The sequence below is a fragment of the Microtus ochrogaster genome, chromosome 8 (genome assembly GCF_000317375.1).
Source record: "Microtus ochrogaster isolate Prairie Vole_2 chromosome 8, MicOch1.0, whole genome shotgun sequence".
Lineage (NCBI taxonomy): Eukaryota > Metazoa > Chordata > Mammalia > Rodentia > Cricetidae > Microtus > Microtus ochrogaster.
In genome coordinates this window covers 53,958,293-53,974,965 of record NC_022015.1, presented here as the reverse complement: position 1 = coordinate 53,974,965, position 16,673 = coordinate 53,958,293, and the positions used below count along the sequence as shown (strand labels likewise).

Genomic DNA, 16,673 nt, shown 5'->3' with positions numbered 1-16,673 from the left:
CTCTGCCTCTGCCTCCCGAGTGCTGGGATTAAAGGCGTGCGCCACCACCGCCCGGCCCATTTGGTAATTCTTGACTGCGAAGTTGTCCCCTGCTTGTGGGATGTTGAGTAGCATTCCTGCCCCCTAGATGCCTAGTTCCTCTCCCCCATTGTGACAACCAAAAATGTCTTCCTGAATTGCCAGTATCACCTAGTGGATAAAAATTACTAATTACTCCTTTCTGGAAATCACTAGAGGCTTGACCCTCACTGCAGCTTTAAGTAGCTGTGTGGTTGTGGGAAGCCTAGGTAATCTCGCCGAACCTCAGTCTCATTATGAAAAGGCTATTCAAATGATGCACCATACTAAGGCAAGCTGTTCCCAGTAAAATGTAATACATGAAGATTAGTGATACGTGACTGCCCCATTAGTTTATCACACAGCATTCTGCGTAGTACCTATTATACAATTACCAGGCATTTGAAACCTTTTTCCAAAAGTCGTTTCTGTTAACAACGATCAAATGTGGCATGGGCAAGGCAAGGTGGCTCAGTGATGACAGGTGTTTGCTGTCAACCCTAATGACCCGAGGTCAACCCTCGGGACTCACATGGTAGAAGGAAAGTTGTCCTCTGACCTCCACGTGCACGCCCTGGCACGTGTTTCTCCTCCCCTCACCAAATAAATATATATAACAAAAATGAATAAAAAGATCAATACCCGTCTTGACGTCACATATCCCTTCTTCATTGGTTTCTCCTCCTGTCTTGCAGCTTCCCATCACTGTACCTAAGAGCTGAGAAAACTTGGCTTGCTGCCTCTGGGTGGACTACCTGTCAGTCAGGTGACTTCCTTGAACTCGTAAGCTAATACCCTGGATAAACTGTAACAAGCCGACGGCATGTCTATTACTCCATAATTACAGCTTTCTTCACAGCGATGGAGCTGTTGAATTCGCTAAGGAACTGTGTCAGTGGCCCCATTCAAATCTGTGAAATATTTAACAGCAGTTAGCAGCTTGCAGTAAAGGTTAGAGAGTGTTGTGACTAGATACTGTCGCCTATGTTTATAAGGATGAGGAATGTATGCCTGCTGGGGACTAGGCCATTGTGCCTCTGTGTCCTGGGGACAGGGCCGTGAATAAGACCAAGAGCCTCCGTTCTAGCCTGCAATAATGACAATATGTTCAATAACTCTATTGCAAGTTATAGCTTATTAGACGCTGAAAGTAAATAATTGCGTGTGAAGAATTGGGAGAGCTGAAGGGAACTCTGTGGCCCCGGTTTTTGGCAGGGTGGAAAGACCACCAAAGTTTTGTTTACCACATGGATAAACAAAAATAACTCGGGTCCTGCCGAGCCCAACGTTCAATGCCCTGAGCACCTCTGTCCAAATGCACTGCTGGTTGGAATACTTTCCGAGTATCCTGCCTGGGAATGCCTTCCAAACTTACCCCATGTGGCTCCAGTTTATCACAGCGCCGTGGGAATTCTTTCTAGCAATGTTTTGACGATCAATACTGGCACGCAGACTTAGGGAAGGTGTATCCCTAGCTGGTAAGAAGCCTGGTTCAGACCTCTGTCATTCTGGATCTCCTCTTAAAAAGAGGATGACTTGGGGGAAGTCGTTAAGCCTCTCTGAGCCTTGGGAGCCTTATTACCGTTAGTCTAAAGATTAAAGTTTTAGAGGCAAGTGGACTTGTGTCAACGGTATGATATACTCAGAAAATGTTGAGAGTAGGAATTTTGTGATTAACATAGAATACTGTTTCTAAGGTACCTTATAATTAGTCATTACAATTATAATTTATTTGTGAAGCATACCTGTAATTATCAGTTTCAATAGGCAGTCACTTTTCAAATAAGCCCTCCCTAACAACGGGGCTCCACACAGCCAACCTAGGGCTGGCCTCCTGTGAGCTTGGGCCCGAAATAGTCTTTGCATATTCTCTGTATATTTACACAAAGGTGGGTTGAAATGAGAGAGCAGAGGCAGTGGATAATTTGGGTCAAAAAGAATCCAGCTTGTAAAATTTGCTGAGTTGAGTCTGTTCTTGTGGGTGGGTCTGTGGATCAGCTCTCCCTGGTGCTATTTGGTTCTCCTCTTTGTGAGTAGAGACTTAGGCAGACACTTGTTGAAGGGGTCAGGGCTACAATACCTGGTTGTATTACCTGAATGGACTGGGACATTTCCTCAGTGAGCCAAGGCTTCATTGAGAAATGGCCAGAATCAAGGCCGATTCTCACAACCAAAGTGTCCTGCTGCCCTACAGGAAAGGGCTGGGGACTGGGAAATTGTGGCTTCACAGCAATGTGAACATTCTAAATGTTCTCTTTGAAATGTTTCCTCCTGGGGCTGGGAGCATAGCTCAGTTCTGGCATGCACAAGGCCCTCAGTAAGATCACCTTGCCATAATTTTTTTTTACATTACATTATGTAAATATCTTCAGTGCCAACACCCAAACCTATATTCTTGCCTCCCTGTAGATATTTAAAAATTGCCCAAGTTATAGTATCTGTTCTGGTTTGCTCTCTATTGCTGTGGTAAACGACATGGGAAAGCAACTTGGGGACGAGAGGGTTTATTTGGCTTGCATCTCCAGGTCACAATCTGTGTGAGGTAAATTAAGCCATGAACTTGAAGCAGAAATCCAGAGCCGAAACCATGGAGGAATACTGTTCTTGCGCCCTGCCTTCTTCTCAGTTAGCTCTCTTGCTCAGGGATTGTACAGCCCACAGCAGATAACATCAATTAGCAATCAAGCCAATGCCACACAGACATGCCAACTGGTCTATATGATCAGAGCAGTCCCCTAATTGAGACTCCTTAAAATAGACCTGAGCTGTGTCGAGTTGACAGCTAATGCTAACTAGGAGAATATCTTTTATATTTTACGTAGAATAAATCCATTGGAAGTTTATTTCAGTGTGTGTAACATTCTGTGCGTATAGACTCGTTCATGATGTCATGAAGCTGTATTGGTTACATAGATGTCAACTGTGAAGATTCAGGTTATTGGGAATACCTTTACCATGATGGATGCCCGAAAAACGTCAGTTGAATTGAGTATCTAATTTAGTTGTTTTCTAAGTAACTTTATAATGCAAAATATTATTGGCAATAGACCTGAACTGTATAATGTTGGAGCTGCTAGAGGTCGCTGTGCTCCGAGACAAGCTACCAAGTCCTGGGAGGGTCGCTTAGCCACTTAGAACAAGAGCAGGACACTGCTTTTAAGCCAAACATGTATACAAATGTGTACTCTCGACCGTTTGCGTAGTTTGAGTTTCTCAGAATTTGCTCTTTCTTTTTGTTTTCTTCCTTCAATGAAAGCCATCTGATACTGCAGAGCATCGTACCTTTAGCGGCTATAAGATGTGTCATCCGTCTTTCCTTGACTGTGATCGCCAGTTTGTGTTTTAACTGGTCCCCTGGACTTCTGCCTTCTGTGAATGGGAGAATAGCTCTTTCTCCATTTAAAGGGCCAAGACCCAGAGTAGATCTGCTTTTGAGCCCTTTGTTTCCACTTTCCAGTTTCCTGGTTACTGGGTGTGGTTCATTGTAAAGAGGGGTATTATTGCAGGTTCTTTTTATATAGATCTTCTTTTTCCTTCATTTTGTTTTGAGATGGGATAAAGGACTGGGGAAGAAGGGACAGTGCTGTGGACAGATGGGACGGGTCATATTTGGAACGCAGACAGAGTTCTGTTGTATTTTAAGTTCTGTGTGCTGGAGCCTGACTTGTTCAAACTAGAAAGATAGAAGAGGGTTTAAGAGCAGGGATCGTCAGGCACAACAAAGATGAGAGTGGCATTGTGTCCAAAACAAGCAAGATAGGTTTTTAATTTTCCCTTTGGTTTTGCTTTTTAGTGGAAATAGAGAAGGGTCAGGGTATCCAAGACTCTCTAAACATGAGCTCTAGTACCTGAGCTCACTGACTAAGGCATGTGAGCCCCAAAGTAGTTAGTTAGTAGCGAATCCCATTTACATTCTTAGGAAGTCTTCACCAAGGAAAATCTACTGTAAGTCTGCTTGTTTGTGATGAAAGGAATCCGTATTCTTTCTATTGTGGAAAATATACAAAATATAAGTAATTAAAGAGGGCAACATTTTGGAATGCATCCTTCAATCCTTTCTGTTTGTGTTTGTTTCCAAATTTTCTTTAGGATAGGAGCATGGAAGACATGCTGTTTTAAAATCTGCGGGTAAAGCATGTAAGATATTGTGAATATTCTTCTGCATCTAAGTAGGACTCAAAAGCATTTTTAATGGTTATTTCTTGGTGATTAGCATAATGAGATTATTGAGTAGCACCAGTGACTCAGAGAATCTGCAGATTCCGTTTCGTCTGTCCGTAAGTCTTCCCCAGGAAAATCTGTTAAAAAAAAAATCTACTGTTTGAAATTTATAATTTTAATCATTAACTATCAGAAATATGCTTTTAATATCCAGGGTCATTTCCTTAGGACAGATTCCTGGAAATGCAATTACTAGATCAGCATGGTTGTCAGACATTAGGGTATTTGTGCACTGCTCAGTTTATCCCTGGGAAGACACTGACCCAGATTTAGACCAGGGATGGGGGTGTTCTGCTTCCAGCTTGCTTTAAAGTTGCATGTAATCACTTTTTTTTTTTTTGGTTTTTCTCTATATAGCTGTAGATCAGGCTGGCCTCGAACTCAGAGATCCACCTACCTCTGCCTCCTGAGTGCTGGGATTAAAGGTATGCACCACCACTATGCAGCATGTTGAGCTTTTTAAATAATTGATTTTAAAAATATTTCTTGTAATATTTCTTGATTGTACATTCTCTGGTTTGGGCATATATGCAATTTGAGGACATTTACATGACTCTTTTCTCAAATTGCTTTATCTTCTCTGTCTCTACTTTATGTCATTTGTCTATTCTTTATGTCATTTGTCTATTCTTTATGTCATTTGTCTATTCTTTATGTCATTTGTCTATACTTTGTCATTTGTCCCTACTGTATGTCATTTGTCCATACTTTATGTCTATCCTTTCGAGACTGTTTTGCTCTTCAGATGAATCCACAGACATCTGTGTTAACTGTAATTATTAGTACTCTTTCTGTTTTTGTTTTTTTTTGTTACAGATAATTTCTTCAGCTTATTTACCTTTTTTGATTTGCTTTTTTCTGAGAGATTTATAATACTATGCTATCAGGTGTATTCTTTTTTTCTCCATTAATCTGGGCTTTATTACGATTAGACGGGTCTCTTCATTCTATTACTTTGTAAAGATTACCTTAATTTTTGTGGCTTATTTTTTCATGCTGAAAGTTGAAAATTTGGAGGAAATGCTATTTCCTTTAAAAATTTACCTTTGCCCCTCCAAAAAAAAGGGGAGGTGTCCTTTAAGCCAGGCAGTGGTTCTGGAAACTTTTAGTCCCAGCACTTAGGAGGCAGAGACAGAAAGGTGTGAGTTCAAGACCAGCCTGGTCTACAAAGCTAGTTCTGGGACTCCCAGGGCTATACAAAGAATCCCCGTCTCAAAAAACAAAACAAACAACAACAAAATTGCTATTCTGTAAGACCAGAGACAGGGTTCTAACTTGATCATTTCAAAATAGATAGGCAGTCCACCATCATGATTCAAAAAATCTTTCTTTTTACATTGGTTTGAAGTGCCTTGTTAATTGAGCACTGATTCCAAGCTTCTTTGCTTTTTCTTTGAGACAGGGTCAAAGAGTCCAGGCTGAGTTTGCTGGAATCTGAGACAGGCCTTCAACTCCAGATCCTCCCACCTCCACCCCCCAAGAGCTTGTGTCAGAGGCCTCTCTTCATGCTCAGTGTTCCAGGTTATTGGGGTTTTTATTTTATTTTTTTTTGATGGTTTCCCTCTTTATTCTCTATTCTTACATATTCTTTTCACATGTTTCCTATGTACTTTCCACTGTATGCTTTTTTTCTACAGCTTATATACCCCAACGTAGTTTTCCAGGCAATATAGAAATTACAATGTGATCACATCCTGTTTTCCACAAAGCAGTCCAGGTTGTTTTTAAAGAATGGAACAGAATAGGTTTCAGTTCCTATTGGCTGATAAAATAGTTTTAATATGGGCCAAACCTGCTTGCTCATCTTTTCCCCAAAAATGTTCAGAAGAATTCTTGAAGATTATTCTTCATTGGAGTCATTTTGTCAAATTATAAAGAAAACCTCTGATGCTATATTAGTAAAAGCTACATAATATTTAAATCTTTATATTTCAATATTTAATCTTTTGAGGCAGAAACTCTTATATTTACCTTTAGCTTTAACATTTGTTATACCACTTAATGAATACATCATTTCATCATTTTTCTTTTAAACCTATCATAAAAAATACACAGTCTTATGGCAATTGGGTATGTTTCTGTTTGGCTTCCCACGGCTTGTTTAGTATTTTTTGTTAGTATTTCTTTTGTTTATAGCATGAATTTTAGCCCATCATATATGCTGCTTGGTTATTTCTAGAATGCAAAGAACTCAACTTTTGCCTGGTGGCTTACTGTAGTTTCAGTGACGCTATTACATTTTGCCGATGGAATATCACAGTATTTCTGCATGTTAATTTTATCTTCCGGTTTCCATCATTTATATTTTTACAGACTTAAGTCATGCATGAGTTGTAGCTTTCTTCTAGGACTTTGGCAGTGACAGGTTGTTTCTCTCTCTCTCTCTCTCTCTCTCTCTCTCTCTCTCTCTAAAAAGATGTTCTCAGTAACACATTACTCATGTGTGACCTACTTGATGCGTTGCGGTAAACGCCAGTTGCCTAGTGATCTTACCCACAGGAAGGTGACCCACCAACCCAGTAAATGAGTCTATTTTAGGGAACATCTAACAAATGCCTGACTTGCTGCTGTGCTGGTTTTGAAAGATCTATAGAGAAGAAATGTAAAGTGTAGCATATCCATGTTAGAGAAGTAGATCAGCAATACATGGACTTGTGTCCAGTCTGAATTCTCTGTGCAAAATTAGCAAGACCTTGGATGTATAGTGTAACTCAATGCCTAAGCTGTACAATTTTACATTGAAAGATAAATGTTTGTTTAATCGTGTCCTACTTTAGAGATGCCCTTTCTAAAGAATTACTCTTTGTCTAGAGTACTGATTCCATTTTAGGGTTAGCAGCGTGGATATTTTCAGTCTCTTTGTGAGTAACCATTTGCATAAGGAGATCCGCAGTGGTTTGCAAAAAGTTATTTGGTGCCGATGTAAAAGGGGAATTCTAATTTATGTTATATTTGTGTCCTTTCTTAGGAATACACATTTCTTATTTGTTGTGCTCCTTCATGCAAAAATATCTGATTTAATTAAATTATGCTGTGTGAATAATATAGGATTTTACCCCCTCAGGATTGGGGAACTGTGGGGGCTAGAGAGATGGCTCAGCTGGTGGGATTGCTTCTTGTTCTTCTACAGGAAGAGCTCACAACTACTGCAGCTGCAGATCTAGGAATTCAGCATCCTCTCTGGCTCCTATGGGCAGCTGCACATATGCACACACGTATACACACAAGCATACGCACATGCATCAATTTTAACAATTTAAATGTGGAGGATATTGAAGGTTATAACTAAGCTAATTGTTGTGGCACTGTATCTACAGGACTGTGTACTATCCTTTTAGCTAAACATTATAGTCACCCGAGCTATCTAGATATGGGGCATGGAGATAGGGGGGAGGGAGAAAGAGAGAGAAAGACAGAGAGAGAAACAGACACACAGGAACAGAGAGAGCTATATTAATTAGTGGACTGTGAATCTGGAGTGAAAGAGATTTTTTTAAATTTTTTTATTGTTTTTATTAAGCTATATGTCCCCCCCCTTCTACCCTGTCCCATGACATTTTACTCAGGAGATCTTGTCTTTTTTGCTTTTCTATGTAGATCCATGTATGTCTCTCTTAGGGTCCTCTTTGTTGTCTAGCTTCTCTTGAGGTTGTGGACTATAGGTTGTTTTTTCTTTGCTTTATGTCTAAAAGCCTCTTATGAGTGAGTACATATTATATTTGTCTTTCTGGGCCTGGGTTCCCTCCCTCACTCACTCAATGTGTGAAAGATACTCTATTCAGAGCTAGAGAAAGAGATGGCCAGAGCCCTGGGGATGACCCAGGATGGCTTCACAAGGTCCACCCCCCACACCCCTCTGTCCTCCAATGATCATTGACCCATGCATCCTTCACAAATCTAAAGAACAAAGCTGGGGTGATCCTGCCTGACCCCTGCAAGGCTTAAGGTCACATGAACAAATACCCCCTTTCTCTGAGCTACTGGGTGGCCTCTAAAAGCTGACCATGTTTCCTGAGCTGCCTGTAGACTTCACCTTGCCATCTTTGATCAGTCATCTGGCACTGACCCCGTGGTTTTAAGAGTGTGGCTTCTTCCTGCTGTGCACAAAGAAAGCTGTGGAGAGGAGCTAGGACACATTGCCTTACTCCATAGATTAAATTCCAGAGTTGCTTTTTTTTAGGGCCTTTGGCCATGTGATATTTTACATAAATACTCTTAAAGACAGGTCATTCTGTCTTCCTCCTTTGTATACTATTAGTTTCAAAAGCTCATAGCTGCTCCTTTTGCTTGTCAAAAGACAAGGGAAAGAAAGGACTCGAATTAGAAACACTGTGAAGATTTTTCTAATTCCTTGTCTTCTTATTTTGTCACCTTGACACATTTGTGCATGGGAATAGTCACTTTAGAATGCATCGGTGGCTGCCCTGTGTCCTGTGTATCCAGTTTGGGTTTCATAAGGCCATCTGCAAGCTGAAAGCCAACCAACCAAAAAGGAAAGCTCAGGGAAAGGTAACTTTTAATCTTTCTTCTGGTCATCCCTCTGTGGCAACCACATGTAACAATTAGCCGTAGTCTTTGGTAGACGCACATCTCTGGGACTTGGACTGCCTATCTGGTATCTTAATAACTTGACATTTGTAGTGTGGAAGGAAACTTAAGAGAAAGAGCCCAGCACTGCTGCAAAGATTGTAAGATGGAGCTTCAGTAGACTTGATTCTGGTTTATCCTAACTAAAAGAGAATCAGGAACTTCCCCTTGGCAGAAAGATGTTGGGACATGTGAGTGCCTGCTTCTTTCCAAGAGAATCCATAGTAGAAAGTGGTCCTTTGGTTGTTTTCATTCCTGCCTTCCCTTGAAGATGCTTCGATCTGACGTTCTAATATTACTGTGTCAGTAATGTAATCTGTAGCCATATATGAATACTAAGTTCTACAGAGGGGCTGTGAAATTGCCTTTTTACATAGTTTATATATATATAAAATTTAGTCCCTGGAAACCAGTTAACTATGTTTGAAGTAAACGGGAATATGAGGCTATTATTTCATTTGCAAAGTTTATGAAGTCCAAATATAGTGAAGAAATTCCAGTTCCCAATAAGATGAGATAAACATACTTCACTCTGACCCCGCCCACTGAATGCAGCGATGAAGCCTGGCTGGAATGCACAGAAACTGCTATGTGCAGACTGTGAGAGATAAAGGAAAGAGCCCGTAATCTCAAGTTCCCCCAGGCTGGCGAAGAAAGAGTAAATCTGGTCCCCATCTCACTTCATTGTGCCCAAAAGAGAAAGTCTGTGCAAAGTCTCTGAAGACTCAACTGACTGAAACCACAACCCACAGAAAGGGATTGGCTGCCTGAGCCTCGCTGGGACAGTCACCTGCGGAAACCACAATGGACCGTTCTCTCGCAGACCCACAGCCTCATAACATAACATTCCAAATGTCTGGCACGCAGTGCAGAGTGGCCCAGCCTGGGGAGAAATCCTCGGTTCAGATGGAGAAAGGAAGTCAAGAGAAACCAAAACTGAGATTGGCACAGATGCTGTGATTCTCTGGTAGACATCAAAGCAGCTGTTATAAAGGTGTTTGACAAGCCAAGGAAGAAGACACTTTGAAACAGGTGGACAATGGAAGACCTCAGCCTATGCCTGGGGAAGGATATGTAGAACAGCAAAGTTTTAAATGAAGCACAGAAATACAAGAACTGAAAACTTAAAACCATTAAGACTTAGGATCCAAAGGGGCATGACGAAGAAGTCAGTGGAACAATCTAAGGACAAAGAGAGAGATGTGGGGATGGGGGTACACTAAGCCTCAGGACCAGTGAAATAATGGCAGGGGAATAATGCTTTTGACGTCAGAGTTCCAGAAGAAAGGAGTCAAGTACAGCACTGGGGCTGTAAATAAGAGGAGGGGGGTCTCTGAAACACGCCTGGTGATCCAAGAGGCGCAATGTCACAAACGGAGTAAACCCAGAAAATTATGCGCTCAAGCAGATCCTTATCTAACTGCTGAAACCCAGGGACAAAAAAAAGCCTTGAAGCAGAGGAAAACAGTTCCTTGCCTGCCAAGGAGCAATGATCTGGCTGCCCAAGGGATCTAAATCGTGGACACTATCAGCAGGTGACAATGATAATAACAGAAAATTATTTGATTGTCAACCCAGAGGCCTATATCCAGCAAAAACTTTCTTCCGGAACTTTCGGATTTTCTCAGATGATTGAAAACTAAGAAAATCCAGGACACCCGATGTAAGAAAATTGCTGAATGCTGTTCTCCAGACAAGAGGAAATAATGCCAGGAGGAATGTGGACCGTATGAAGTGAAGGCAGAGAAGTAAAGGAAATACCGACTATCTGAAGAACACTGCTGCTCTCGTTTGGTCCTTCAAATACGTGTGATGGTTAGAGAGAAAATAAACTAGTGTTGCCTAGTGAGGTCTTCGGTGATGTGATATGCCATAAAAGCATAAAGGAGGGCAAAGGTACATACATGTTATGGTCTTTATATTCCAACTGAGTTAAGAACAATATATCTTAAGTGTGATGCTTGTATTATAATCTCAAGGTGAACCACTCAAAATCCACCAAATGGGATTATATAGTTAAAAACAAACAAGCAAGCAAACAAAACACACATACACACTATAAAATGGATACTACAGAAAGGTACATGAAGCAAAAACAGGGCCATAAACAACAGAAGAAGAAAAGCAGAGAGAAGAAACAATAAGATGTAAATGTGCTATACAGACCACTTAAAGGGCACGTTATCAAATAGATAGATACAGCCACACATTTCCAATGAAAACTTAATATCCGAGGTGAGACATCACTTACACAGCAAATTATGTAATAGAAAATGTGTAGTTCCCTATTTTTATTTTAACTACCTGCTAAAGTGATATTTTAATATATGGAGTTAAAGTATTAAAATTTCACTGTTCTTTATACTTTTAAAAACTCTAAATACCAGAAAACTTCAAATTAGTTATGTATTATGGATTCTACTGTTGGGTAGCAATGCCGTAAGGGAAGGGTTCTGCAATATAGTAAAAAGAAATGTCTCAAGGGCCAGGCAGGGTGGACCAGGAGCTGCACAGTTTCGTTTCCTTTGATAATACATTAGGAGATTTGGAAGTTCTTTCAAGGCTTGATTCCCAGCATCAGGATCAAGTATACAGCTGTCAATCAATCTGGGCAGACAGAACACTTATGGCCACTAAACTTATCAGCTTCACAGCACACACAGGTCCTGTGGCTCTGCCATGTCCACTGCTTTCTGCAGGGATGGAGCAGCTGTTCAGCTACAGAGGAGAAGAAGGAATGCTAAGTAACCATCTTACCTAGTGTCTCTCTCAAATCAGTAAGTTTTATTAACCAGGTCTATAAGTGCTAAAGCCAGATTACTCTTTCTAAATAAATGAATATATATATATACATACATACCATTATTCCAGTCTGGAATCAATAAATGGAAGTCCCCCGTTTACAAGCAAATGAACAATAAAATGCTTGGATAATTTTTATTACAAAGCAAAATTGTTCCATAACTTTGAACCAACATATAATATTGCTGAATAGTAATAATTGTTATAGAACAACAAGCAGGCAAAAACAAAAGCAAACAGGACTAGCCCAGTAAAAGGCTGTGAGGTAGAGAATGGAGAGTGGGGTCTCTGCACTCTCTGCATCTAAGGCATTTTTCCTTAACTGCGAAGGCTGGAGCTTTGTGGGAAGGGAAGTCATATTCACAACCTTTGGTTGATGGCCTGTCTAATTCTTAGCAGTCCAAGAACCATGGACATACTCTAAAGGTGGGCACACTCTCCTGGAATCTTCTCCCAACTGAAACTTGACATTTAGCTACGATCCACGCTGTTTTTCTCTCTGCCTAGAGTGTAAACTCTGTGAGCACAACAAGCCATCCATTTTGCTCCTAGGACTGAAGGACATACTGCCTACTTGGCTCAGAGGTGCTCACAAATATGCTCAAATCAGATGAACAAGTGCCAAAACCTCGCCTCAGCTTAGCCTAGCTGGCGGGCTATGGGGAAGCATTTGGGACTCCTATGAACCAACCGCTCTAAAGAATGCTCCCCTTTAGTGTGCCTGTTGAACCATTTACTGCATGGAGTGCAGATATATTTGTTGACTGAGGTCAGTCTGGCCAACAATCAGATTACAGATAGCAGTTGGTTCTAGTTACTAGGAGCATAAGGAATTGAAAGCTAACTGGAGCTGGGTGCTTCTTCTATTGGTCCTACAGTGAACTTCTGTGAGACCCAGAGTGTGGCGTGGCTCAAGGCCTCTGGCCTGAATGTTGCAAAGTTGAATCATTCAGATTTTCTTCTCTATGCTAGTCTGGCCCTTGTGAACTTTAACAAACTTTGTATGTACAAAACTTCGGAATTCTACACAATTTTGAATGTGTTTTGCATCGTTTCTACGGACAGGCATGAAGAGTTAGGGTAAGAGAAGGAATGGCCGCCTTAGAGATTATAGAAATAATGTGTTCTCTTTTTTTCAGGTAAGATTTCCAGTGTTTGTTCCTTATTCCTGCTATGTAGTGACTCTGTCCTATTTTGGCTTTCTGTTGCTATGATAAAACACTCACCAAAACCAATTCAGTGAGGGAAGAGTTAATTTGACTTACAGATTACAGTCCATTGTCCAGGAAAAGCCAGGGAAGGAGCTCAGAGCAGGAAGCTGGAGGCAGGAACTGAAGCAGGAACGTAGAGGGTGCCTCCTGGCTTACTTCTCCTGGCCATCTTTCTTACACAGTGCAGGCTCACTTGCCTAGGTATGGCACTGCCCGCAGTGGGCTGTGCTCCACTGTTACCAGTTGCCAGTTAGGACAGTGCCTTGCGGAGATAGCCATACACCAATCTAGACTGGTGTCAAGTTGACAGCTGTGACACATTGCCCTGTAATTCTGAATATCAGTGGCCCCAACCTAGTCTCACTTATATAAATTTAAAAATGTTTTCTGGAGGCTCTGGTAGGATCTAGAAAGTAGGCCTAAACCTCCTTTCCTCTTCAAAGCCAGCCATAACTGGTTGAGAAGTCTGCACTCGTACCTCAGGAATACCGACTCTCCTGCCTCTCTGTTCCATATAAAGAAGCCTTACGGTGATATCAAGCCCACTGGATAATTCAGGATAATCTTATTTTAGGTCAGCCGAGTATCCGCCTCTCACGTTGCCATTCTGTATAAGACAATCTTGTCAGAGCTGGTGCTTTTTGTCCCTCCATTCTCTTCTCATTCTGCATTAGTTTGCTAGAGTCAATGGAAGGAGTTAGAACAAATAGCACCCTAGGATAACTAAAGTATTTCTATTTGGTGGAGCCTGCCTAATTTCTGGCTGTTTGTTAGTTTTTAAAAAATATTTATTTTAAATTATGTGTACCTCTTTCAGGGTCCGTGAACTCAAGTGCAGGTGCCTTTGGAGGTCAGGGCATCCTGGAGCTTCAGGAAGTTAAAGAGGCTTCTGACATAGGTACTGGGAGTGGCTCTTGGGCACTCTGCAAGAGGAGTAAGTGCTCCTCACCACTGAGCTGTCTCTCCAGCCTTCTAGCTGTTTCTTAAAGCTGGCAGCATGCTTTTTCTTAAACCCAGGATTGTGTTCCTATGTGTAGAAAGACACGTCCTTATAAAGGATAAGGGATGTGTTACCTCATCTTAATTTTTAGATGCCTCAAATATTTTCCCGAGTTCAGGAGACAGTTTTTTCTTCATCTGATGAGCAGGTGGTTGAAAGTTGTGCTATGCTGTTTTTCTGAATATAAAATCGTAGTGTCCTTGTGAACATGCTCATTAAAATAGAAACATTGGACTATCCTCATTTGCATTCCAGTCCACTCTTTTGAGTAGATTTTTATATCTGGTTCTTGCTATAATTATTTACATCTCGGGTAGAAATGCCACATCCATTTGCAGATTAATTATGCAATTATCAAAAGCCTGGAGAGAGATCTCAAAATTCACCGTTAACAACTCGAGAAAACACAGGAAGCTGAGGAGCTAAAGCCGAGATTTCCTGAATGTCTTTCTACTAGGCCACAAGATTCATACATGCCTTTAGGTTGACAGCGCCATGTAAACTTCCCCTTATGAAGTGATTTGAAGGAAAAGACATGAGTTGGGAGAGCTCAGTGCCCAAGCTCGGTGTCACATTTACTGAGATCTCTTCTGGGCCTTTCCATCACCCATGAATGCTAGCGAGTGCATCTTCCTCAGTGGCAGGACTTTGAAATGCAATGAACACTCTGTTGTTGCCATATGCTGCAGCTTGTGAGGTGAGACTGCATCACTCCTTGGTCTGTGCAAATGGAGGTTTCCTGGAGTTGTACAGATCACTGTGGCAAGCCTTCCCCTGGAGGCCTGGCAGCAGCAGGAGAAGACCTGCGGCTCAGTAAGGAACAGGCTCGCACACTGATTCACAATGCTTGTGTCCCGTGCGACTAGATGCATGGTGGCAGGAACACAGGAGTACCTGACCTCTCCTAGGCTCTGCTGGGGTACCAGAAAAGACTTTTAGAGGGTAAGCCCTACCTGAACCAAGTCTGGAAGAATCAACAAGTGATGGCTAACAAGAAACAAAAGTGAATGATTTCCTTAACTAATCTAGCAGTCTAGGAAGAGAAATAAGAGCTGTGTGCAGAAGCATTGTGTACTGCAAGAATCATGGATACAACCTCAAATTGTGTCCCCAGAATCCCTAGGGGACACCAAAATCAGTAGATGGTTAAGGACCTGAACATAAAATAACAGTTTCTGCATGTAAATAACTTACACCCTCCTGTATATTTGAAACCATCTCTAGGTTAAACATAACACCTAGTTCAATGGAAATGCTCTTGTCTTAGTTAGGGTTTCTATAGCTGTGAAGAGACGCCATGTCCACAGCAACTCTTAATAAGGGAAACATTTCATTGGGCCTGGCTTACAGTTTCAGAGGTTTAGTTCACTGTTGTCATAGTGGTTAGCATGGCCACACACAGACAGACAAGGTACTGGAGAAGGAGCACAGAGTTCTACAACTGAATCAACAGGCCACAGGAAGAAAGAGTGACAATGACTTAAGTTCCTGGAATTTCAAAGCCTGCCCCCAGTGACACAGTTCCTCCAACAAGGCCACACCTCCCTATGAGCCTATGGGGCCACTGTCATTCAAATCATCACAGCTGTGGAAATAATTATTGTGCTATGTTATAGTGAGAGAGAGAGAGAGAGAGAGAGAGAGAGAGAGAGAGAGAGAGAGAGAGAGAGAGAGGCTGAAGTTATTGAATGTGGGCCCAGCCCACCCTTTTTAATATAACGTTTTAATCTGTAATTAGTTGAGTTCATGGCTGTGGAATCCAGAGCAGCAGGGGGCTCCCTTTGTGCCATTGTGACCCAAGTATGAGATTCGTGTGGCTATGTGGGGTGGGGGTGGGGGGGGACACAAAGAACATTGAACCTTTCTGTTCCCTGGTTCCCCATTTAGTAAAACAGTTGTTAAGAGTTTCAGATGAATTATCCTAAGTAAAATGTTTCAGACGGGGGGGCCTAACAGAATAGCAGGCAGCACATGTTGGCAGGTGTTGTTGATGGGGTAATCACAATTGTATTATGCAGGAGTTAAAAAAAAATTAGGCAAAGTCTGCACTGCCCATGCCAGTGAGTGTTGGCATAATAGTGCTGATAAAGTTTTGTTTTGAGGGGTTTTCTTTTCTGTGTTTTGTTTTAAAGATACAAACTGAAGCTTTGTAGCTATATAAACTTTATTTCATCGGTTTTCCAAAGTTGATGAGACTCTTGTGAATCTGTTCACACAGAACCATCAGAGACAAGGAAGACAAATGCTCACAGGGGCACCATCAGCTGTAATGATGATGTCAAACTGGTATGATTTCTTCTTGTGCACTGGTAAACCTTGAGCTTGTGTGTAACATTCGGTGGCTTCTTAGGGAGGGATGGGAGTGGGAGCGAATGCAGGTGAAGTGATGGAGGGCTGGTCTCATCAGGCGTGGCTGCCTCCCTGGCTCATCCCTGCTCCTCTACCCCCTGTCAGCTAGACACCATTTACTGCAAGCCTGGCTTTAGTCTGGGAATGCTGGCAGCCACTGTGCATTTTTCCACTGTCTCCTTTTATGGACATCTCCTTTTTTGACTTTTCAATGTCCAGTTACTTGTTTGTAGTAAGTACTGTTTGGTTCCATCTTTTGCTTTAGTGTGCAGAGCATGGTGTGGCTTCCTAGTTTCTTGTGATTCTCTTTTAAGTTGTTGGCTGCTCTTGGAGATATTTTAAGGTTTATTTTCATCTCAATAAGAAGTGGTCTCCACCTGGATGGAGGTGGGGGTTCCTTGGACTTCCCACAGGGCAGGGAACCCTGATTGCTCTTCGGGCTGAGG

General features: G+C 41.7%; 1 protein-coding gene across 3 annotated transcripts in view; it reads left to right on the top strand.

Annotated features, from left to right (window-relative positions):
- Pip5k1b (phosphatidylinositol-4-phosphate 5-kinase type 1 beta) overlaps nucleotides 1–16,673 on the top strand; it is a 255,553-nt gene that overhangs the window by 40,917 nt on the left and 197,963 nt on the right. Inside the window, exon 2 of one of the 3 annotated variants that reach the window (XM_026781286.1) lies at nucleotides 753–840. The exons of the other annotated variants lie outside the window; for them this stretch is intronic. The gene's annotated coding sequence lies outside the window, so the exon portion shown is untranslated. The remainder of the gene's footprint in view (nucleotides 1–752; nucleotides 841–16,673) is intronic. 3 annotated transcript variants of the gene reach the window in all.